The 20,352-nt window shown below is 39.4% G+C and overlaps 1 protein-coding gene across 4 annotated transcripts in view; it reads right to left on the bottom strand.

Moving 5' to 3' along the window:
* The window catches only part of SCN2A (sodium voltage-gated channel alpha subunit 2), a 76,083-nt gene extending 57,727 nt beyond the window's left edge, over positions 1–18,356 (bottom strand). For 2 of the 4 annotated variants that reach the window (XM_038142664.1, XM_038142663.1), the window contains exon 1: positions 18,032–18,356. The gene's annotated coding sequence lies outside the window, so the exon portion shown is untranslated. The remainder of the gene's footprint in view (positions 1–18,031) is intronic. The other 2 variants (XM_038142662.1, XM_038142661.1) reach the window with 1 other exon arrangement.
* Positions 18,357–20,352: the final 1,996 nt, after the last annotated feature.

The following is a 20,352-nucleotide window of genomic DNA, read 5'->3' as shown; positions in this document are numbered from 1 at the left end:
TGTGTAAATATTCTAAAATAAATGCATACAATATGTTCACTGTGCATTCTTTCTAAATGTGGATCGGCCAGCAATGGGAGGGAAGAAGGGCACTTCTGAGTGTTCACTGCAGCAGCAAGTTCCTGTACAGAAGTCATCTGTTCTTGCTCCCTGCTGCAGCAGGTGGTTGGGAGCACTGTAAGCCACTCTCTGTGGCAAATCAGTAAAACACCCTCTTCGGGCCCCACTCCACCAAAATATCATCCTACTTCTTTCCACTCTTCTGTGGAAAGACACTGCTCTGTATTTTCCATGCCTACCGATTTTCATACTTTTTCCTCCTGCTGCACCAATAAAACTTTTTTATCTCTCTCCTACCTCACCATCAACCTTCTGCCCTTCCCGCCTTCTTTCACACATACACAAATCTCTTCCAAACTTATCAAGCAAGACACATTGCTGTATCCATACGTTCAGATCTTCTGGCAGTCATTTACTCTCTGCCATCTCCTTTCCTTCAGCCACAAAGAGGATTAAAAAAAAAAAAAAGGTGTGAAAACTAATAAAAAGCAAAAAGTCAATTTAAAGTGAGAGATGTTGGAGAAAGAATTAATAGAGTGGCTGAAGAAACATCACTGTGGCTTTGAAAAACAGAGAGTGAAGAGAGGGGGAAATATTGATAATTTTTTTTCCTTTTGTAATTGTGGTGAGAGAATGAAGAGTTTGACTTGGTCAAAATAAGGTTTTTGAAATTTTCAGGAACTAAGACAAAATGTGCCAAATGAGAATTTTATAATTGAACCACATCAAAAGTATTGATTTGGTTTTGATTCATTTAAACATTACACAATATTTTAAAATAATGTTAAAAGCCTTTTTAGAAAAGTGTTTCATTCAATAGGGTTTTATATTTTCACAGATGATTCAAAGAAATCAACAAAAAGTTTACAAATAATTCCAAGTAACCAATTTTTTTGATTAAGAAGCTTTGGATGAAAACTTCTGCCTGGCTGTAATTAGGACTACAGTTTACTTGTGGATGTTTTGAAGAATAAGAGGACTGTGAGGCAGCGCAGATCCACAGGAGGAGGAGAGGAGCTTCTACTACAAAAGAATTTTGATTATTTGTTTGTATGGATAGACAACTGCTTATGTATGAAAGTTACAGTAAACCAAGTACCTGAAAAGTTGAGTTAATTCACACAATATGGAAAAGGCGCCTCATTCTTCCATTAACAGTATATTAAGTGAAAGCATCTGATTATTTGTTTCTTACTGTAAGAGTCTGAAATTACCAGAGATCTCATTTTGATTTCCACCAGTGCTATACAATCTACAAGCACAGTGTGAGAAAGGACACTGAAAAGAGAAGACAAAAAGGAAATAGCCAGGGGACGTTATATCCCCTTGCCTTAGAGGCTTGGATCTATAGTCTTATTAGGCTGTAAGGAAAAATGAACAAGTATTTTGGAGAGACAGACTTCATAGGAAATGCAATATCAGCTTTGCAGTCTAAAAGAAAAATATATATACTTCTAAAGAGGAGACAACAGTAATACATCTAGAGAAGCTTGTAACAATCCTTAAAATATATCAGATACTACACAGAGCTGTAGTAAATCTAACAGATAAAATTATTAGAGATAAAAGGAAAAATTATTACATCAAATAGCAAGTATCAATGAAAACCCAATTCAACATAGCCTATGTTTAAGAACTATTGTGTGAACATGGTAAAAAACTTGCCTAAAACATAAACATGAAATAAGAATAGCAATTCTGGTAATAAGTCATTCCAACTGCTGTCTAGCTTCCCACCTACAGCCATGGGTACATTTTATGAACAATTTTATCACTGACGGTATCCATCTTCCCTCTACTGTGGCATGTGTGAAAGCTTGAAATGGACCTTGTCATTTATTCATCTGGTAAAACATAAGGCCCACAAAGAGAAGAAATGAAGAAGTGTTCAGTGTCATATGTAAAGAAACTCTACATGAGGGTGAATGATTTTTGACAGGACAGAGCCAAGAGAAACCTCCAAATCTTTTCCAGACATCCTAAGAGCTTTCATTTACAGAAAATCCTGATTAATAAAATTAGAAGGAAAATAGATTACCAGTTTTTCCTCAGAAATGTGTAAGAAACTGTCTTTGTTCAATGGCACAACAAAGCATTAAAATGCACAACTGGCAACTGGCCATCATTCTCTGTGGTTCTGTGATCGTTTTACTCTCCAGCTGTGTGTCCCTGTACTATATTAGATTGTCCCTAATTGCATGACTTTTCATTTATAGTTCTGAATTTCATCTCGTTCCACTAACACCAGTCATCAAGCTCATCTAGTCCTTTCTGTATAATAGCTTGCTCAGTCTTTGACAACGCCTTACAACTTTGTGATAGGAGCAAATTACATTGGCATATTTCAATTTCTTTGCTGAAACAATAAATTAAACTTTAAATAAAATCTGTCCCAAAATTAAAACAGTGGCAAGCAACTTTGACCAAAGCGTAGGTTACTCTGATACTTGCTGCAGTTTGCAAAATATATTAATACTACTCTAAAACCTTTAATCTTAAAAAAACTCAACACCATTCATTTTATGCTCTAAAATAAAACAGTATTTTAATTGAAAGAGCAAAAGATACCTAAGCAGAGCTTTTTCTTCCAGTAAATAGTATCCATTTGATCAAATACATTGAATCAAAAGAATTCCTGTCACCTCTTCCCCCCATGATACTTATAATTCTTACTATACTCTTAAATTAATCATGGTGATCTAGGTAGCTGAAAAACATGTTTGCTAGCTTTGAGATGACCTGAAACTGGGAGGGCTACTGGAGCATAAACTGGAGGATAGTATTAGAATTTAAAATGTCCTGACAAACAACAAAATGGGCTCAAAAAGTGATGTAATTGAAGAAATATAAGTTCTACATTTTTTACTTAAGACAATATGGAAAGAATTCAGACCACAGAAATAAAACATCCAAGGAAATGTAGGATCCAAGAGACTCGACATCTGAAAGCTTCCAGGGAGATGTAAAATTTGAGCTCTTTCTGTCTTAATTTTACATTGAAAAGACCAATTGAAGACACAATGACTCTCTTTCTATGTCCAAAAAGCTCTTCCAAGGAAGCAAAGGAATTTGTTTTCTTTTTATCTAACATACAGATAAACAGGTTGTGGCGTTAAACTGCAGCAAGAGGGTTTGTTAGGAAAACTTTTTACCAGTGAAAAAAGGGAATTAACAGAGTAGACATACGACAATTTTTCAAGGACTTTAAGAAAAGCTAGACCTCAGAAGAAAAATATCAGTAGTGAGTGTGAGTTTTGTAGCAAAACTGATCAGGATGAGAATCAAGAAACTTGTAACAAACTTTCACTGTTTTAGGGTCTCAATAAATGTAGGTTTCTCATTGTTTTGTGCTGCTTCATCTGTTATGTTTCTCTCCAGGTCTAACGGAAAGCACTCCATGGAACTGCACGAAAGATTGCATAACATGGGATTGCCCTGTTGGAAGGTGGAAGGTTTAGAGCTGGTGCAGTACCTCTGCTAAGATTTATGTTTCCACTGCTCCACTGCTGAAATTAGACAGCAAATAAACATCATTCCCCCTGTGCTTGAGGTTTGTGTGTCTCATAGAATGCTCCACTGTCTGTTCAGTAGCCACAGCTGAGACAGAGGTCCCTTCATTCAATATCGATGTACTGAACTGTGCACTTTGAAGAGTAGGTGTTCCTGCAAAACAAATCTTTCCAAATGGCTCCACAAGAGCTATATAAAAACACAGCTTCCTACACATTTTTCAACATTTTAGATGGATTTATAACTAGCAAGTCACCTTTGAAAATGCAGTTACTTGAATCCTGAAGCCAATATGAGATAGTTCTGTCAGAAAGGACAGACGCATTTTCCACCCACTCTTACCCTGCTCATTTCCCACTGTGTTGGCCCGAGCATTTCTGCACCTCTGCATTTTAGCCAGATCAGCCCACTAGTCTGGCTGAAAACTGTAAATAACTGGGCAGATTTCAGAAAGATCAAAGAGCTAATTCATTGCAGTTAAGAAAATAAATTAGGAGTCTTAATGTCTCGAGATGTCCTCTCACTTTAGAATGAAAAGGACTAGCTGACTACCTTCAGTGTCTTCCAAATTGTAGTGCTTCACCTCAGCACAAGCTCAAAAGGCTTAAGGCACCAGAGTATGAATGAATGGATCTCCATAGCTTGAACAATGGAGCAGAACAGGGCTCTAATAATTGTAGTCAACAAATATTGGCACAGATCCTGTACCTGGTGTAGAACACATATAAATAGATTTAAAAGGCAAAAAGGGTTATTAAAATGCCTAAATGCTAGCAAATTTAAGGATCAAATTAGGCTACCATTCAGTTACAGCAGCCTCAGGATTGCTCTTCCATGATCAGAAAGTGACCAGGATCACCTGTTTCCTTTCAACATGGACATCAGGACAGCATTTTAAGAAAAATGTGCAGCAAGGATCAGATAATGTGAAAACAGATATACAAAGATCCATATTGGGAAAGTTTGGAGGTCCTTTGAATCAATTTTGTTACTCTCTTTAAAACTTATTTCAGGAAACTATCCATAGGTCTCTGGCAAAATGTACTTCAAAGAATTATTTTTAAAATGGTAAAAATAAGTTAATTGTTATATTTAATTACTGTTAACCAATAATTGGAAATTACTTGCATTTGTTAAAGTTAATCCATTTTCCTTTTTTATCAGAAATGGCCTTTGAAAAATTGCTGATTTTCAATCAAATGTCAGCACACGAACAAAAAACGACTTGTCTTTCCAGATGAGAAGCCCTTAAATCCTTCCTTCTAGTATTAGACAATCTGGATTTTTCACTTGATGAAAATACCATTAACTTTTTTATTTAATACAGTGAGATAAGCTTTCTGCCAGACTGTAATGATCTCCTCCACTGTTCCTTGACCACAGGAAAAACTAAGGCTAATTTAAATCCAAGAAAGGTTCAAAACAGTTCAAGTTTCCCTTGACAAAAAGAGAAATACTGTCTCCAAATCAAACAGCAATGTGGGAAGACAATGCAAGAGTATTCACCAAATCCCTAATGAAGCTGATTAAGTGATTACGGCCTTTCAGCTATCTAGCTGCAGTGGGCTTCAAATCAATCTTTGCCCAGATCTGCATCGTGAGAAACTATCTCCACAAGTAGAGTCTTGTGTATCAGGCTAGAGATATATCCATTTTTAGTGTGTTTGTGTGGGGAGAGTGAATATACAATTTAAAGATGTAATGATAACAGAATTGCCATGTGTATGGGATGAGATAGATATTTCCAGATGCCAGAATAGGAGAATGTGCTGACTACTTATGCTGTTAATAAAACATGCTGTGATTTCTTTCCTGACAAACCAGAACTCAGAATTTAGCATTCCCAGTATGGGCATTATGCAAAGATGTTTAGAATGAAATCTGCAATTAATCTTAACTACAGCATGGCTACAGAAAATTCACATATATAATTTATGTCCTTCTGGATACAAGGCACCAGGTAGATGGGAGACTGTAACACCCCCGAACATCTGTCTGGAAGTTTTGGATGAACAACATAAATCATTATTCTAAACCTACTGAGAAACTATTGTGGGAAAGACTCTGTGATTCTACTTTTATAGCCTCTTACTGTATTCTCTTGCAAACACAACCAGTGCATAAGCCTGTGCCTTATCGGTTACCGCTTACGTAAGCACAGGTCAGGCTCCGACAGGGAAGCCGGGCGACGCTGCCCTCGAGCCACGGACAAAGGGGCACGGACCGAGCCCTCCATCTCCATGAACTCTTGCGAGCAGCTTCCACTTCCACGCAAAACATTTTCACCCCCTCCTCGTAACCCCGCAGCGCCAACAGGCCGACAGGGCGGGCGCTGCGGCGAGCCGGGAGCAGGCGGGGAGAAGGCAGGGGAGTAAGGCAGGGAAGCAGGGCGGAGCCCGCCGGGCGCCACCGCCCAGCCCGCCCCGCCGGTGCGGCAGCCGAGCCGCCGCCCTGAGCCGCGGCCGCCGCCATCGGCACAGCGAGGGGAGAGCGGCAGCCCGGTGCGGCTGGAAGCGCCGGGGCCGAGTGAAAAGGCGGCTGGGGAGGCGGTGGGAGAGCGGCCGCGCTCCGCAATGGCGCGGCGCCCGGGGGAGGTTGCCAAGCAACCGGCCCGGCGGCTGCGGGCACCGCGCCGCGCGGGGGGAGCGCCGCCGCCCGCGGGCCCGGAGACTCCCGCAAAGCCTCCTCTGACACACGGCCTGCTCCTGAGGGACAGCTGCCCCCGGCCGCTTCAGCCGGCCTGTCACACGGGAGCAGCAGGAAGGGCGGGAAGGAGCAGGTGTTTAGGGCAGATAACGGCAGGAGAGGCAGAAGTGAAGGGGGGTGCTGAGGAGAACCCGCCCTTCAGAGCCACCGGCGAGGGACAGCGGAGTCCCGCCGGGCGAGGTCCCTCCCTGCCGTCCCAAGAGCCGAGCTGAGCAGCGATGGAGCTAAATTCAGGCTTTCCCACCAGGGCGGGAAGAAACCGGGGGATCACCATCCCTCCTTCAGTTAGATTTGCGTACCGTCTGTATTGGATACAGAGTCAGCCATGCTGCCTACTGCCTGCAGCCAGCCAATTCCCGTGCTCCGGGTGGGCGGTGTGTTGTGGGGCTTTTTTAAATAGGAAACGGTGACTGTAAAACCATAGAAACGGACCTGGGGAGTGGGGTGCTGGGACAGTTTTTACATCATCTCCACTCATTTCAAGCTGTTGGTATATTTTTGATAAAAAATTAACCTCATCCATTTCATGCCAAAACCCCAGAGGTTTGACTTGGTATATGTGAGAGGATGGGAAGGTGTACATGTCCAATTTGTAACTTTGCAAATTAAAGAGAACCTGGAATTAAAGAGAACGGAGCATTTTCTAAATAGGCTTGCCTTTGCAAAGATAGCTGACTGGTGACAAACAAAACTGCCTCTTGAGAAACTTCCAAACCCAAAATACAATAGGCACAGAAAGCATGAGGACCATCCCACATGGGGGAAACAAATATCTCCATGGATAACAGATGAGAATTTTTCCCCCGGGAACTGTACTGACGCTGACAGGCTCCCTGCAGCTGCACAGCACCAGCTGCCAAGGGGCTCCTGCAGGAGTTAATGCAGCTTGAAAGAAGCATTAACTCCCTGGATATCTATCAACCTTCAAGGGCAGGATGCCACAAAATGTTTCCTCATAAGCACTACTCATGCCCCTACTATGTAGCTGCACCTGGAAACATATCTATGTCTCTAAAGGAGATGGAATCACACACACAAATAAGCACAACAACAAAAAAGCCCAGCTACACAGCACAACTTCCTTTCTCATTCATGGTCCCTACCAGATTCCCTTTGCCACTGGAATGGAAGAGTTGGCTTTGTTTCAGTAAAGTGCCACTTCAAATAAACTAGAAGCAAAGTGGTTTCAGTGATTCTGGAAATTAAGTCACAGATGAGGTCCCATATTTACTTTTAAATATTCTTTTAGTCTTATGGTGGTTTATGGTTAGCAGTTCTTACTATATCCTTAGGGACAGAGTGCAGATGGGTCTCAGCCAGCTACTAGTTACAAGTTGTGATGTCTCATGCTTATTGCAGATGGGGCTGATGGTACTGTTTATTACTGAGATACTTGACATTGACCTATCCAGTTTTCCTTTAATTTTTTTCTTCTTTCCCCCCTTGCTCAGTTATGCCAAACTTGAAGTGCTGGGGCTAAAATTTTATATTTTTGCCTCAGACCAATATTTGGAGGGAAGCTTCAACTCAAATGGAACTATTTCTAAGAAAAAGGCTATGTACATGTATTTACCCTTAAAATTTTATAGCTGCCAATTTTCAAAGCATGAATAAGTCACATTCTAAGTTTGGGACTTTTTCTTATGAAATAGTATCTATAATACTTGCCTAGAGTTGAAAATTTTTGAAAAATTAGTTTGCATGTATTTGAAAGAAAAACTCCAGAGATTTAAAAGCGTGAATTACAGAAATAATGCATTTTCCTGGTAATGTTTCATTGTCCATCTGAGAGCATTTTCCTTCAACTGAAGTCTGTCTTTGTGGACTCTGCTGACCCAGGAGTGGGAATGCTTTCATCTTTTTGTTCTAGATAATTTTGTCTGTTCATTATTGAAGAAACCAAACACACAAGGAAAAAAACCAAAAAAAACAACATAGAAACCCAGAAGGAAATATAGAAGGAAAAGGGGGCATTTAGGAGAAAAGGGAGACATATCTCAGACTGAAGACCGGCAGCATAAGAAACCTCCAGGGAAATGATAAGTGTAAGAACTGTCTGCCTGGATAAAGCAACTGCCTCAAAATTGGCTGCAGTAGTCCTGCAGGCTGGTTGCAGAGACGTGAAAAACTCGAAGACTTTTAGATTATTATGATCAAGAAGTTCATCTAGGTTATCAATTTGAATACAAAGGAGACCGGGCGGGGGAACAGAAGCAGGGGAGGAGGCAGTATAATGGGGAAAGCAGAGATAGGAGAAAGCAAAAAAGCTTGGGATGAATGGGCAAGAGAGGGAATAAAAACCTGAGATAACTAGACTGGAATTAATTGGAAGGACGGACAAAAATATGTGAAAATGAGTTTATAAATGTGACAGGAGCTCTGTGAAGTATTTGTAAACATGTATTCAATACCTCATTCATATGTGTATTAACATGGTCTCCCTAAAATTGTGTACAAACATGCCCATAAAAAGCACCTATCCCTGTAGGAAGAAGGACTGAAATGACAGCATAGAATTGAGGTCTGCTTTAGTCTCGGTGCATTTGTCACTAGATACTGTAATGCAATGTTCACTGTCTGATGTAGTATACAATATGGATGAGCTCTTAAAAGCAGTGAGATTTGTTTGGGAGGAGACTTCCTTGATTCGTTGGTGCTGCACAGGGATCAGGAGAAGTGTCTAGTGGGAAGGGAAAAAGACAGATGAAAACTCTCTGTCCTTCATGCAAGGTCTGTATGCTGTCTTGGAGAACTGGCCATGCCACAAGTAGGGTTTACTTTCTCTGGCATCAGATGCCTGTATCTATTGGCATCTGCATCTAAGCCAATCTGAACTCCTTTCATATTTCTGGAGAAAAATAGGTCTTGTAAAAGGCAATTCTGACCTATTTCAGATATCTACCTTAAGATGAGGCAAGTTGTGCCCTAGAAGTGCCTGTCTCTCTGGACTGACTAGAAGGGGCAAGAGATGAGTACTCAGTACTGCCTGATGGCAGGCAATTCACTCAAACTGCTGTTTTCACAGGTGGCTACAAATCATACGTGTGATTTCTAGAATGTAAAGACAGCCTTAATTCGGTGTTCCACAACTGATTGCTTGATTCTGCCACTTACTAGCATACTTCTAATGTGATTTTTTTTAAGTGGGAAATAATCAGTAGATCCTTTTACTTCCACACCTTCTTAATAAATATCAGCCACTTATTTTGCACCTATTGCCATTGTTCCCATTTTGTGTTTTAAAGAAGCAGAACCACATGTGGTTTGGGGACCAGAATGATGTATGAAAATATATGGGGTCTGCATTTTGATACACATTGACAGAGACAGGGGAAAAATTGAACATTCCTGTTGTAGTACTCAACAATATATATTAATTACTGTAATTTTAATAGTTGCTATGTATTACAGTTCTGCCAGCTGTCCAAAACTTCACACTACAGGCATTTCTACGGCTGAGTAACTATGTATTTTAAATGAAGATGTCATCAGTGGGAGACACGTAAGACTGGATGTATATTCAAAATTTGGCAACCAAAAGGGAAAAATTAAACCAAATAGCATGAAATTAGATCCTATGATGAGTAATACGGTTGTTGATTTGTGCAGACCACAGCCAAATGGATTTCCCAGACCATCATACAGGAACTGTTAGAAAGCTTTAGAGCTGCCCCTTCATCCCCTCCATGTCCCATGCAAAGGCAGAGAGCAAATATCATCACTACTCCCCAGTGGCCTGACAAGCATGCTTGTTTTCCTGGGTAATGAAAAGCTCAGTCAGATATATAACATTAAAAAGCATTAAACAAGTCTCTATTAAATTTAGAAGATTTTTGTTTTTGCTCTGAAAGGAAACAGAGTAGTTAATTGGCCCACAATTAAATAGAAATGCCATTTAAAAAATCTTGAAACAGTTTGCCAGGCCCAGTTTCTGTTTGCCTTTTATAGTGTTCTCAAAACCTGTCCTATCAAGACATAAACTGAAAATATTTGGAACACTATGAAAACATCTTTATGGATCAATTTATCCTGAGGGACAAAGTGCCTATGGCCGACACATGCAGTTAAGTAAGAGCAGGAAGGTAGTATCACTATTCCATCAAGAAACTTGGAAGGCCTGAGGGAGCAATGCAGATTCATAAGTGCAGGATCAGAGGGAATGGTTATGAGTGTTTACTCTGACATTCTGCCCAGTGTGGATTATACCAGTCCCTTGATTTAAAATGAGTCTCAGCTGAAACACACCAAGTTAATGAGAAACCCTTAGTAAGTTACCTTATGGCAAAGTATTATTGCAATAACATGGGTGCCTTGTTTCATACTCGGACATCACTTTCCTGGGTAGTGATGTTAGGAAAAAAAGGAGAAGTGTCACAGAAGTATGGAAATGTGCCAGAAATGGAAAGCTGAATACTTACATCATATATCTGCCCAAAATGAATTTTTTTATAGCTCCTGATTGTTTTCATAAGAGGGAGAAAATAATTAGCAGCTTTAAAGTTCAGTCACTTTCTTAAAAATGCAGATTCTGTTTCAAGGTAACTTTATTAAAAAAAAGCAGAGGAGGCTTTTTCATTACAATATTTTATGACTATGGGGAAAAGAAGGATTGCTGAGGACAATCTACAAAATTCTAGGCTAAAATAAAACTGCAGCCAATTGTAACTGGACTATTTGGAACTGAAATTTGTTCAGTGGAATTTGATAATTTTTTTCCAGTTCAGAATAATTTCCTAAGTGTATAGGGTTTTTTAATATACTCATTTGCATTTGTTGGTACGTGTGAATAAAACAACAGAGCAGATGTTGAAAACCTCCTCAGGAGAGTTTTTCCATTCCCAGTATGTTTGAGCCAGCAAAACAGATTCTGATTAGAGGGAATACAGGAGCTCCCCAAAGAGTTCATAGAAGCATTCCTTACTCACAGCGTCACCTGCAACTTGGAGCTGTACCACTGCAAGGACATTTTCCCACAGGAGCCGTGCACACCACACTGCTTATTTTCATACAGAAACATGGATACACAAGTCAATATTTCCTTTACAGTGTATTCAACTTTTTTCATATAAACTCAATTTGTATACCCTTCTAAAATTTCTCTTTCCCTCACCCTACATTTGACTGCATTTTGCCCATCAGTCACTCTTCTCTAGATTCCCAGATGGTATTTCCTCTTCTTACCACAATTCCAGAGCCATTTGCCCATCCTCACAATATTTATACCAGCTCACCAGCTCACTCCATTTCTGCATCATATCCTTCATCTTTCTCACTAAGGACAGATTATTTTGAGAATGTGTGAATCCATGAACTAATTTGGAAGTGAGGTCAATACTGAGAAAAGCTATATAATCCTTTTCCCAGCAATGGAGAACACTTCTCCAGAGTTCCCAGCCTCTGCCACTCCACAGAGCAAGATATCAGCATGAGTAATAACACCCAAGTGTCCCATATAACATTAAAGGTCATCATCATCATTCCCTGAGGTTTATGTTCAGGTTTTTTTTCCTCTGAAGAATACTACTGGAGTAAAGTACCAGATTTCTCTGTGTGAGCGTGGCCTGCCTTCGGCTTAGCTTTGAGGGCCAAAGCTTTGCTTCAGATGAAAGATCAAAAAATTTCATCTGGCAAAAGCACAAGTATCTTTTTACAGTCACAAATGTAAAGTCTGTGAAGAACTTTAAATATTAGCTATAACTGAAAATACCATAAAAATTTTGAAACAATAAGTCTTGAAAATGTTATGACTGTTGCATATGTTTAGGCAACATAACTACAAAAGCAAACTCTTTGCAAGATGTAAAATGTTATTCTGTTGAAAAGTAACTCTTTTAAGTGTGGGCCCAGTAACATTTACTGCCTATTTTTTAAAATAAAATTGACTTCCTTAATATTTTTAAAGGTTTCCATCTTCCCATTGCTTCTGAGAGTAAAATTTGGTGCTTTTCATTTAATCTATTAGCATTTCCCAGAAGCCAAATGAACGTAGAACTCAGCCTGCACCCCAGTATTTTCAAAGCATATTCTTATTGCTTCACTAGGAGAACTTTTCAGCAGTATTATCATGGTACTTGGGAGGCTGTTTACTGTCAACACTTTTGTAGTGCTACCCATTTTACAAAATGGAAACCAGGTTCTGCAGTGAAAAATCTAACCTGTGTGAACGCATTTGCACAGGGTGTTTGTGCAGCCATCACCAAAGCCTCAATCTGCAAACAATCGTGCAGTGTTTGCCCCATGTCTGCTTTCAGGTTAACACAGCTACAGATGGAAGATTTTTTTCATCCTGCCTGGTGTCAGTACTTATCTTGTAGTTTCCATGGTTGCATTATTGACTTTCAGCAAGGAGAAAACACATGGAGCTCACACACTCTACAAATACACCTGTTAAACTCTTTGGATAAAACCTTGTGTGCTCCAGTGCCAGTTAAAATAACCTTGCCAGAGACATCCAGGAGGGGAGACTTGTCTAACAAAGCTTGCCTTGTGGCACAAGAAGTAGAATTTTCCACTGCTTTGGCTTTGGTACAAATGTTTACTTATACACAAAATGCAGTTAGCATACTTAGAGATAGGCTGTCAAATTTCAACTGTCCTGGGCAGAGTCCTTGTTTCATTATAGTGCTAGTCTAGAAATTTGCCATATACTTGCCTCTAAGCACATGGTTTGTTTAGATACTCAGGTGCTGGTACCTGTTTATGGAACTCATTGTTAACTGCAAATCCCAATGTCTAGGCAAAAGACGTTTGTTTCTAATCTTGCTCCCCACAGTTATGATCCATGAAACTCTGGCCACTGTTTTTCTTGAGATCACAGACTATATAATTTTTTTGCATGTATCTGTCTCCATTTTGTATACATGTATGGAATCCAGCTCCTAATATATCTGTTATCCTACTGAGACAAATGGGTGAGTCTAGAACACAGTGTATTGCTTTAGAGAACTTGAGTCAGACTTCTAATTTCAGAGTGAGTCATTTACATTTATCATCAAACAAAACTACATTGGGTTCAAAGTCTGTGGAGGTTTTTGCAGTTACACTGGGGATGGTGAGACATGGTGAAGATGGTATAGAAAAAAATTATGTATAATTACCTCCCATTCAGATAGGAAGACTGTTTCTGCCCCACTCTGAGAGCCTGCTGGTAATAATTCCACTAAAGCAACACTCACCCTGCTGTGAGAGGATGACAGCAGTAGATAGGGAAACATTGTAGGTTTAACTAAGTTAGCTCAGTATCAGTGACCAGAAAGCTATGGAGCCAGAAGTTAGCAGGCCAAAATAATCAGGTAGGTTTGTACAGTTCCATACAGCACAAATGCTACCTTTGAAACCAAAGTGCTAAGCTGAAGGCTGGCTGGACCTGCTGCCATGCTGCTTTTTACTGCAGTCTTGAACGATACCCAATATTTTGGCTAGAGCAGGTGTTTGGCATCTGAATTACTCAAAAGCTGTATGTTGCAACTCCATTTAAGACCGGACAATCAGCACCTAATGGCATAAAACGAAGGCACCCTCTCTCATATGACAAGCCACATCAGAAAACCACTTGCTGTATGTTCAAAACCTGGACATCCATCATCTCAAAATGCATGCCTGCTCATGTTGTATGTCATCAGTTTGTGCAGGTAAGGTAGCTGTACCCTGCATGCAGCAATCATTATCTTATTGAACATAAGCCTCTTTCTTGGTGAAGGAAGTTTACATTTTTAATGCATAATGGCAACCACCTGTGAGTATCTCCAGAAAGATGGTGAGGACTGACTAGCATTAGCTACAACAATTCATCTGGCCAAAATCAGCAGAAACCAAGCAAAGAATCAAGCAGCAAGAAGGATCACAATTGCACAAAGCCTAAGAAAACTTCACATGGAACCATCACTGAACTTCAGCTCAAGAGACATAAAAAGAAGTTATTGCTAATTTTTTAAAATTTTTTTTCCATATAGTATAAACAACCTGACAGAGTTTTGTTTGCTTAATGTTTCCATTATGTGAATCATTTCATAATGCTTTCAGCTTTGCCAAATACTAATTGTTGATACTCGATTTATTTCTTTAATGGCACTATAAATGGTGAAATATTTATTGAATGAAAATAGCAAGTAAATATCAACTTCACAATGCAGATTCATGTATCCTCTTTCTGTTTGAATGCGTATAACAACAAAAACTTCACCATTAAGTAGAAAAAGTACATTTTTAGTCTGCTTATTGGAAAAAGTTTGACAGTATTATTTCCCTAATCTACAAGTTTAAAAAACAGTAAGAATGTTTTTTCAAGAATGATGAATCTATGTTGTTGGGTTTTTTAATAGGAAGATTAAAAACTGGTTTTGTGTTTATTTAATAAGCATGGTGGTAATACTGCAGCATTAAAATGTATTCCCAGCGAGTTTTTTTGAAAACTTTTCCCACAATCTATTTATTCTGGATTGTGTCAAGTAGGCTGCTCAGGTAATTTATGAGTTTGAGTCTTGTTGCTCTTCTTTAAATGTATTGAAATCTGGCCATTTAACACATCTGTAAAATAATTTCTAGATATGCTCAGAAAAAGCTTCTTAGCAGCTTGTATTAAATACTTAGAGAGCTGCCATGTGTTGGCTGTGTTTCTACGTTAGCAGCCACTTCAGCACAGTTAATACTGAGAACTTCTGAGGCACCCAGCACTGAAAGCAGGGGTGGAAGCAAAGCCCTTCTGCTGGTCCCAGACCAGTCAGAGGCAGAAAGAGGAAGCAGTTGAACTTCAGTTGGAGGTAAGGGTCTGAAAAGGAACAATAGTAGGTTCAGAAGCAAAAATAAGAGAGGTAAAGTTGCAAACTTGGAATTTGAACTGAAGGGCGTGAATATAGTTATTCAATGTTTCTTTAAATTGTCCTCTGTCAGTATGTTGGTACCAAACCTACTTTACAGGATATCTTCCCAAGTATGCATTAAGTACAAAATGGTTATTTCCTCAGCTTTTTTTTTTTTTTTTTTTTTTTTTTTTTTTTTAATACTTAAGGCATTTAGTAATTCACAACATCATTTGCCTCTCCTCATTCCTACCTCTGGGAAATGAGGTACATTATTTGTCTTTCAAAGACAGAAACAGAGGAACAGGAGATACAAGTGACCATTGGCAGAAATGTCTTCTCACCCAGCATTTCTAAGACTGGTGGGTGTCCACAAGATGAGAGAAGGTGCAAGAAATGAATTTATTCGAGTGACTTCAGGAAGCCTCTAGAAAGGAGGCCCTGGGATTCCTGATGCCTGCTTGGCAAGCTGGGACCGAGAGCAAAGAGAGAGGAACAGGAGGGCTCTGATGGGCAAGAGGCTGCTTCCACTCAGGGGGAGTGCAGGACCAGGGTCTGCAGCTGCAAAGAATACAGTGTGGTTTGGAGAAGCCAGTGGGAGCATGTCTATGGCCTTAAAACATTGGAAGCAACACAGTAAAAATCTTGCTTGAAATTTTTTGTGCTCCAGCTGAGAGCTGAGTACATAACGGGATTATGGTTGCATTTCTTGTTACCAGGTATGAGTCAAGCAGATAGACTATATTAGATTTTAGTGTTCTCTCCATCCCTTTGGTGGGAGAGTTTTTAGGGCTTCTTAGGGGTGGAGCAGGGCTGCAGGTAGTGACCACACAAATCTGTTCATCCAGGTCTGAGATGAAATCAAGGAAGCAGCCCTGGCAGCATAACTGATGCTGTTCTTGCTCTTGCTGCAGGGTGGGTACACTGGTCTCTGCTGTTGAGATCTGATGCTTATATGAGGACAAAGTGCACTTCATTTAGAGTAATTCAGTGTTCAAAAATAACAAGTAGGCTTTAATAGCCCCTATACTTAAATTTCACACAACATAGGGAGAGTCAGCTTTCTCTAAAGGTCAAGTTTTGCTTGAATTCCTTCAGAAATAACCAACTTAATTCCTAGCGAAAGATATCTGGATCATGCTTTGATATGATACAATCATTTATCTGCCTCTATTTCCCAAGACCTAATGTTAACAATAAATATATTCAAAATATGCAAGCATTCTGCATCAATATTTTCCTTTAAGGGCTATGATAACTCAATTGATTTTCTTTTTTTTTTTTTTAAACAGAAGAGTTCATCTAAAGATTACCTTTGAAGCTACATGCCCATTTGACCTACTAACTGCATTTTATGAACACTGCAAAATTTCTGTGATTACAAATATCTTTTTCTTTGAAAATTGGTGCAGTCTAAAAATCAAGAGAACAGAGCCAGGTATTTATCCACTTCCCTAATATTGAGAATGTGAGTCATCCCATTGACATGTCTGTTTGTTGTTGAAGTGGGGCCTATAGATATATGAGAGCATCATTTATTTACTGCATTGGTCACCAGAGGAAATTGCAGATCATTTGGACATGATCCATCGTTTCTCCAGATCTGTTCAATAATGAAGGAACCTTTACCATCTAGTGAAGAGACCTTCAGACATTGCAATGGCTCAGCCATACCCAGATAATGCATATTGAAAACATTGATCAGAAAAATGCAGCTAAGCAAGCAACCTGCAGAGATGGTGAGAATGTGTGTGAACCTTCTTAATGTTTCACTTGTATCTATGGAATCATCTAAAGCCAACACAGCATCATCGAGCATCAAATCCCAACAGGCAATTTTCTGTTGCTTCACTTAATAACCACAAAAAGAAAAAAGTTTGCCTTTACACAGGTGTGTGAAAATTTTGATGAACTGCTACTTACCACCTTATAATAGAAAGCAACAGGGAAAAAACTGATTGCACATTCTCTGTTTTTTTCACAAACTGGTTATTGAGCCCCTTCTCTGATCTATGACTTTGTAAGTCAGTGCATTTCTGTGTTGTTTTTACCAACTAAAACCATTATTGGTGTAATTAAGAGAAGGTAGAAAAAAGACATGAAGGTTTGAAAGAGGAGTCAGGGGGTGCTGCATGAGCTTCCCACCTCCTGAGTCATTCTGCTGTCTCTCCCAGTGGGTATCATGCTTCTAAAAAAATCATGAAAGGAATATTTTTTCTCTCTCATGCAATACGGAGTGAAGTTTCAAAATAAAAATTCCATTCTTATATATATAAAAAACAAGTCACAAAACAGATGTGTTTCATATGGTATATGAAGCAGTGCAAAACCATGTTTAGTCACAGACAAGTCCTCCATTCTGTTTTCCATCAGGGAGAGGCTGTTTTGGGAGATGAGGGAGGGGAGAACCCTATAAATCTCCTATGCCTCAGAGAAGAAAAAAAAAAAGATGAATTTAGGAAGTAAAGAGAGCCTCACACTGAAAATGCTATAAAGAAGCAACAGTACCTCTCTGCATCAAAATTGTGCAATGCCAGGGATGCAGCTGTGTGCTTTAAAACACACTCCAATTCGTATTCAGAATACAGCACCAATATAGCCTCCCACAGAAAAAGAAAACACTTGTGGATGACCACCTTAAAACAACAGCAACAAATTACCACGATTAAGATGAAAAACACAAACTCAAAAATAATTCTTATTATAAACATGCAAGCTTAAAAAACGTAGGACCAGAAAGCTGCAAAGAGCAACATCATTTTTCATTATTGTGCTAAGACCTGATTGAATGCTGTGAAAAATCCATGCAGTAGCAAAGATGGCTATTATTTCCTCTCCTCTTGCTCTATTAATATTAATTGAAAACTAGGTGTGGCACCACAAGAGAAGAATCTTGGTAAAAACCAGCTAGAATTTGTTGGCTTTTAGCATTATAATTAGATATAATGTTGTCTTACCTGATTAAAAGAGGATTAAAAATCATAGCATAAGAAATATCCATACACTTGTAGATAGATGATTAGAGGCTCCTTCTACTGCAGGTACAGGTTCCTGGGCAAAGAAGCTTGTAAACTCTTGATTTCACTGAAATGAAAAAGGAAAGAAATAAAGAACCTCCCCATAAAAGCAACAAAGGAGCCTCTGCAGTATTCTGTAGTCTCTTCGCCTGCTTCCTGTTCTGAGATTCACTCCTTGAATCCCAGCATCGATCAGAAAATTGGTTGTGGGGGAAAAAAAGGAGGGGGAGAGCGGAGAGGGAGGAAACGAAGCGGCAGCGGATTCCGTGCTGGCTCCACCTCCTGGCAGGACCGAGCGCCTGGAGCCCGCACACCCTGCCCGCACAGCTTGTGCACCGCGTTACCCTCGAGTACACAGCTTTAAACACAGGAACGGGAACACTGAGCAGTGCTTACCAATTCTTGAAAACTGCCTTGACATTTAAAGTACACAACGCAATTTTTTCTTTTCTTTTTTCTTTCTTTTCTTTCTTTCTTTTTTTTTTTTTACAATGAGCTAAGTATTTGAATACATCAGTATACACGTAACTGCAGAAAACTCAAGATATTGCCAGATATCTTTATTTTACTATGTACTAATGCATGTTCTGTTTAGAAATAAAGAAATCATTCTTTGTGCAGAACTGTCCTCTACAGAAATAGTAGCAAGTAAGTGTGCTGGTTTTTTTCCTTTGATTATTGATCCTGCAAAACACAAATGACATTTATATATTTATTGAAAGCCAGAAGGAAAATAAAGTTGTTAAGTAAGACAGAAGGAATGGATACTTGGACATAGCAAGGGCTATTACATTATTGCTTAATAAAGAGTGTTTAGGGTGATCTGGTTTACTTACTTTAATCCAAGGCTCCATTGCATTTTATAGCATCTTAGAACTGGTCTTTGGTATTCTGGATACTATTAGTTGTAAAAGACTAATGTACACATTGACTGCCTCACCCCAGTTGTCTCTAGCCACAATTCCTATAATAGCAGGGTTGGATTTAGTGTTACTAAAGGATACCTTATACTGGAATGCTGTGTAGCTGACTGTTTCTACTTTTATCTTCTATTTCTATCACGTACACCTGCTCTGTCACATCACACAGCTAGCAGCCACCTGCATGTGGGGTTGGCTCAGCAATTCTCAGCTGTGGAGGAAAATTTAATCATACCAAAACATGGGGCCTGGGGGAGGAAAAAATGCAACGTTAACTAGGAATGGATCTAGATGAAAACCATGGAATTTATAATTGGGATCCATGATCTAACTAATCACCAAAATCAGTGTTGTCAACACAAGGGAGTAGCTGAAGAGACAGTCCGTTTGGGTAGTGACGGATATTTTTGTCAGCTTAAACCATTCATCACAGTTATCCCAAAGCCTTGGAGTGTCCCAGGAAAATGATCCATTTTCATGCTTGTTCAAGCCCTGCAATGGGATCTTGGACCCTGAAAGGATTCCAAAATACTAAAATAGTGCAAGCAGTGATAATAATAGGTCAAAACACCTATTGTGCGAGCATGGACAGAGCATCTTAGAAATCCCGTTGGCACCCAAAAATGCGCTCTAGTTTGACTTTAAGGAACTTTTTCCTTAAAATAGTCCTTTATACAGAACTAGTCATACTTGTGAGGGGTTTCCCCGCGAAGTGCCGCCGGTGTTACCTTCAGCCGGCGCTGTCCGCGGTGCTGGAGCGCGGCCCGGCTCCTCGGCCACTCCGTTCCTCGGCGGCCGCGCTCCCCAGGAGGGCACACAGCACGAGATACTTTGGAATATACTTTGACAACCTTGTATAAATGTGGAAATACATCAAAAATGCATATAGGCCTACTTGAGACTAAAAATGCTGAAGCTGATATTTGAAAGCCTAATTCTAAAGTCGCTTTTTGGATGCATTTTCCACAAATTTATCATTTCATTGGAGTATGTAATGTTAAAGTTTTGAATACTAATTCAACTTTATAAACTAACCAGGAACCTCTATGCTATCTAAGAAAAAGTAAATAGCATTTGAATTAATAACATCTGTTGTATTAAAAGTGAGATAAAACTTGTACAAGAAATTTGGAAATGATGTGTATCTTTATTACTTATAATAGTACTAATAGGTAATTCTTTGCAGTAGTGTAGCAATTTAGTTAAAGATGTATTGGTAATAAACATGCATTTCAGCTGCATTATAAAAAATATACACAAATTCAGAGAAGCTTTTATTCTGTAATCTTAATCCTTCTACTCCTCACTTCTATAATCTGTGGGTATATGGCAATTACATCT

The sequence above is a fragment of the Motacilla alba genome, chromosome 7 (assembly GCF_015832195.1).
Source record: "Motacilla alba alba isolate MOTALB_02 chromosome 7, Motacilla_alba_V1.0_pri, whole genome shotgun sequence".
Classification (NCBI taxonomy): Eukaryota; Metazoa; Chordata; class Aves; order Passeriformes; family Motacillidae; genus Motacilla; species Motacilla alba.
Note: the sequence above shows the minus strand (reverse complement) of the source record. Positions and strands in the feature narration are given on the sequence as shown.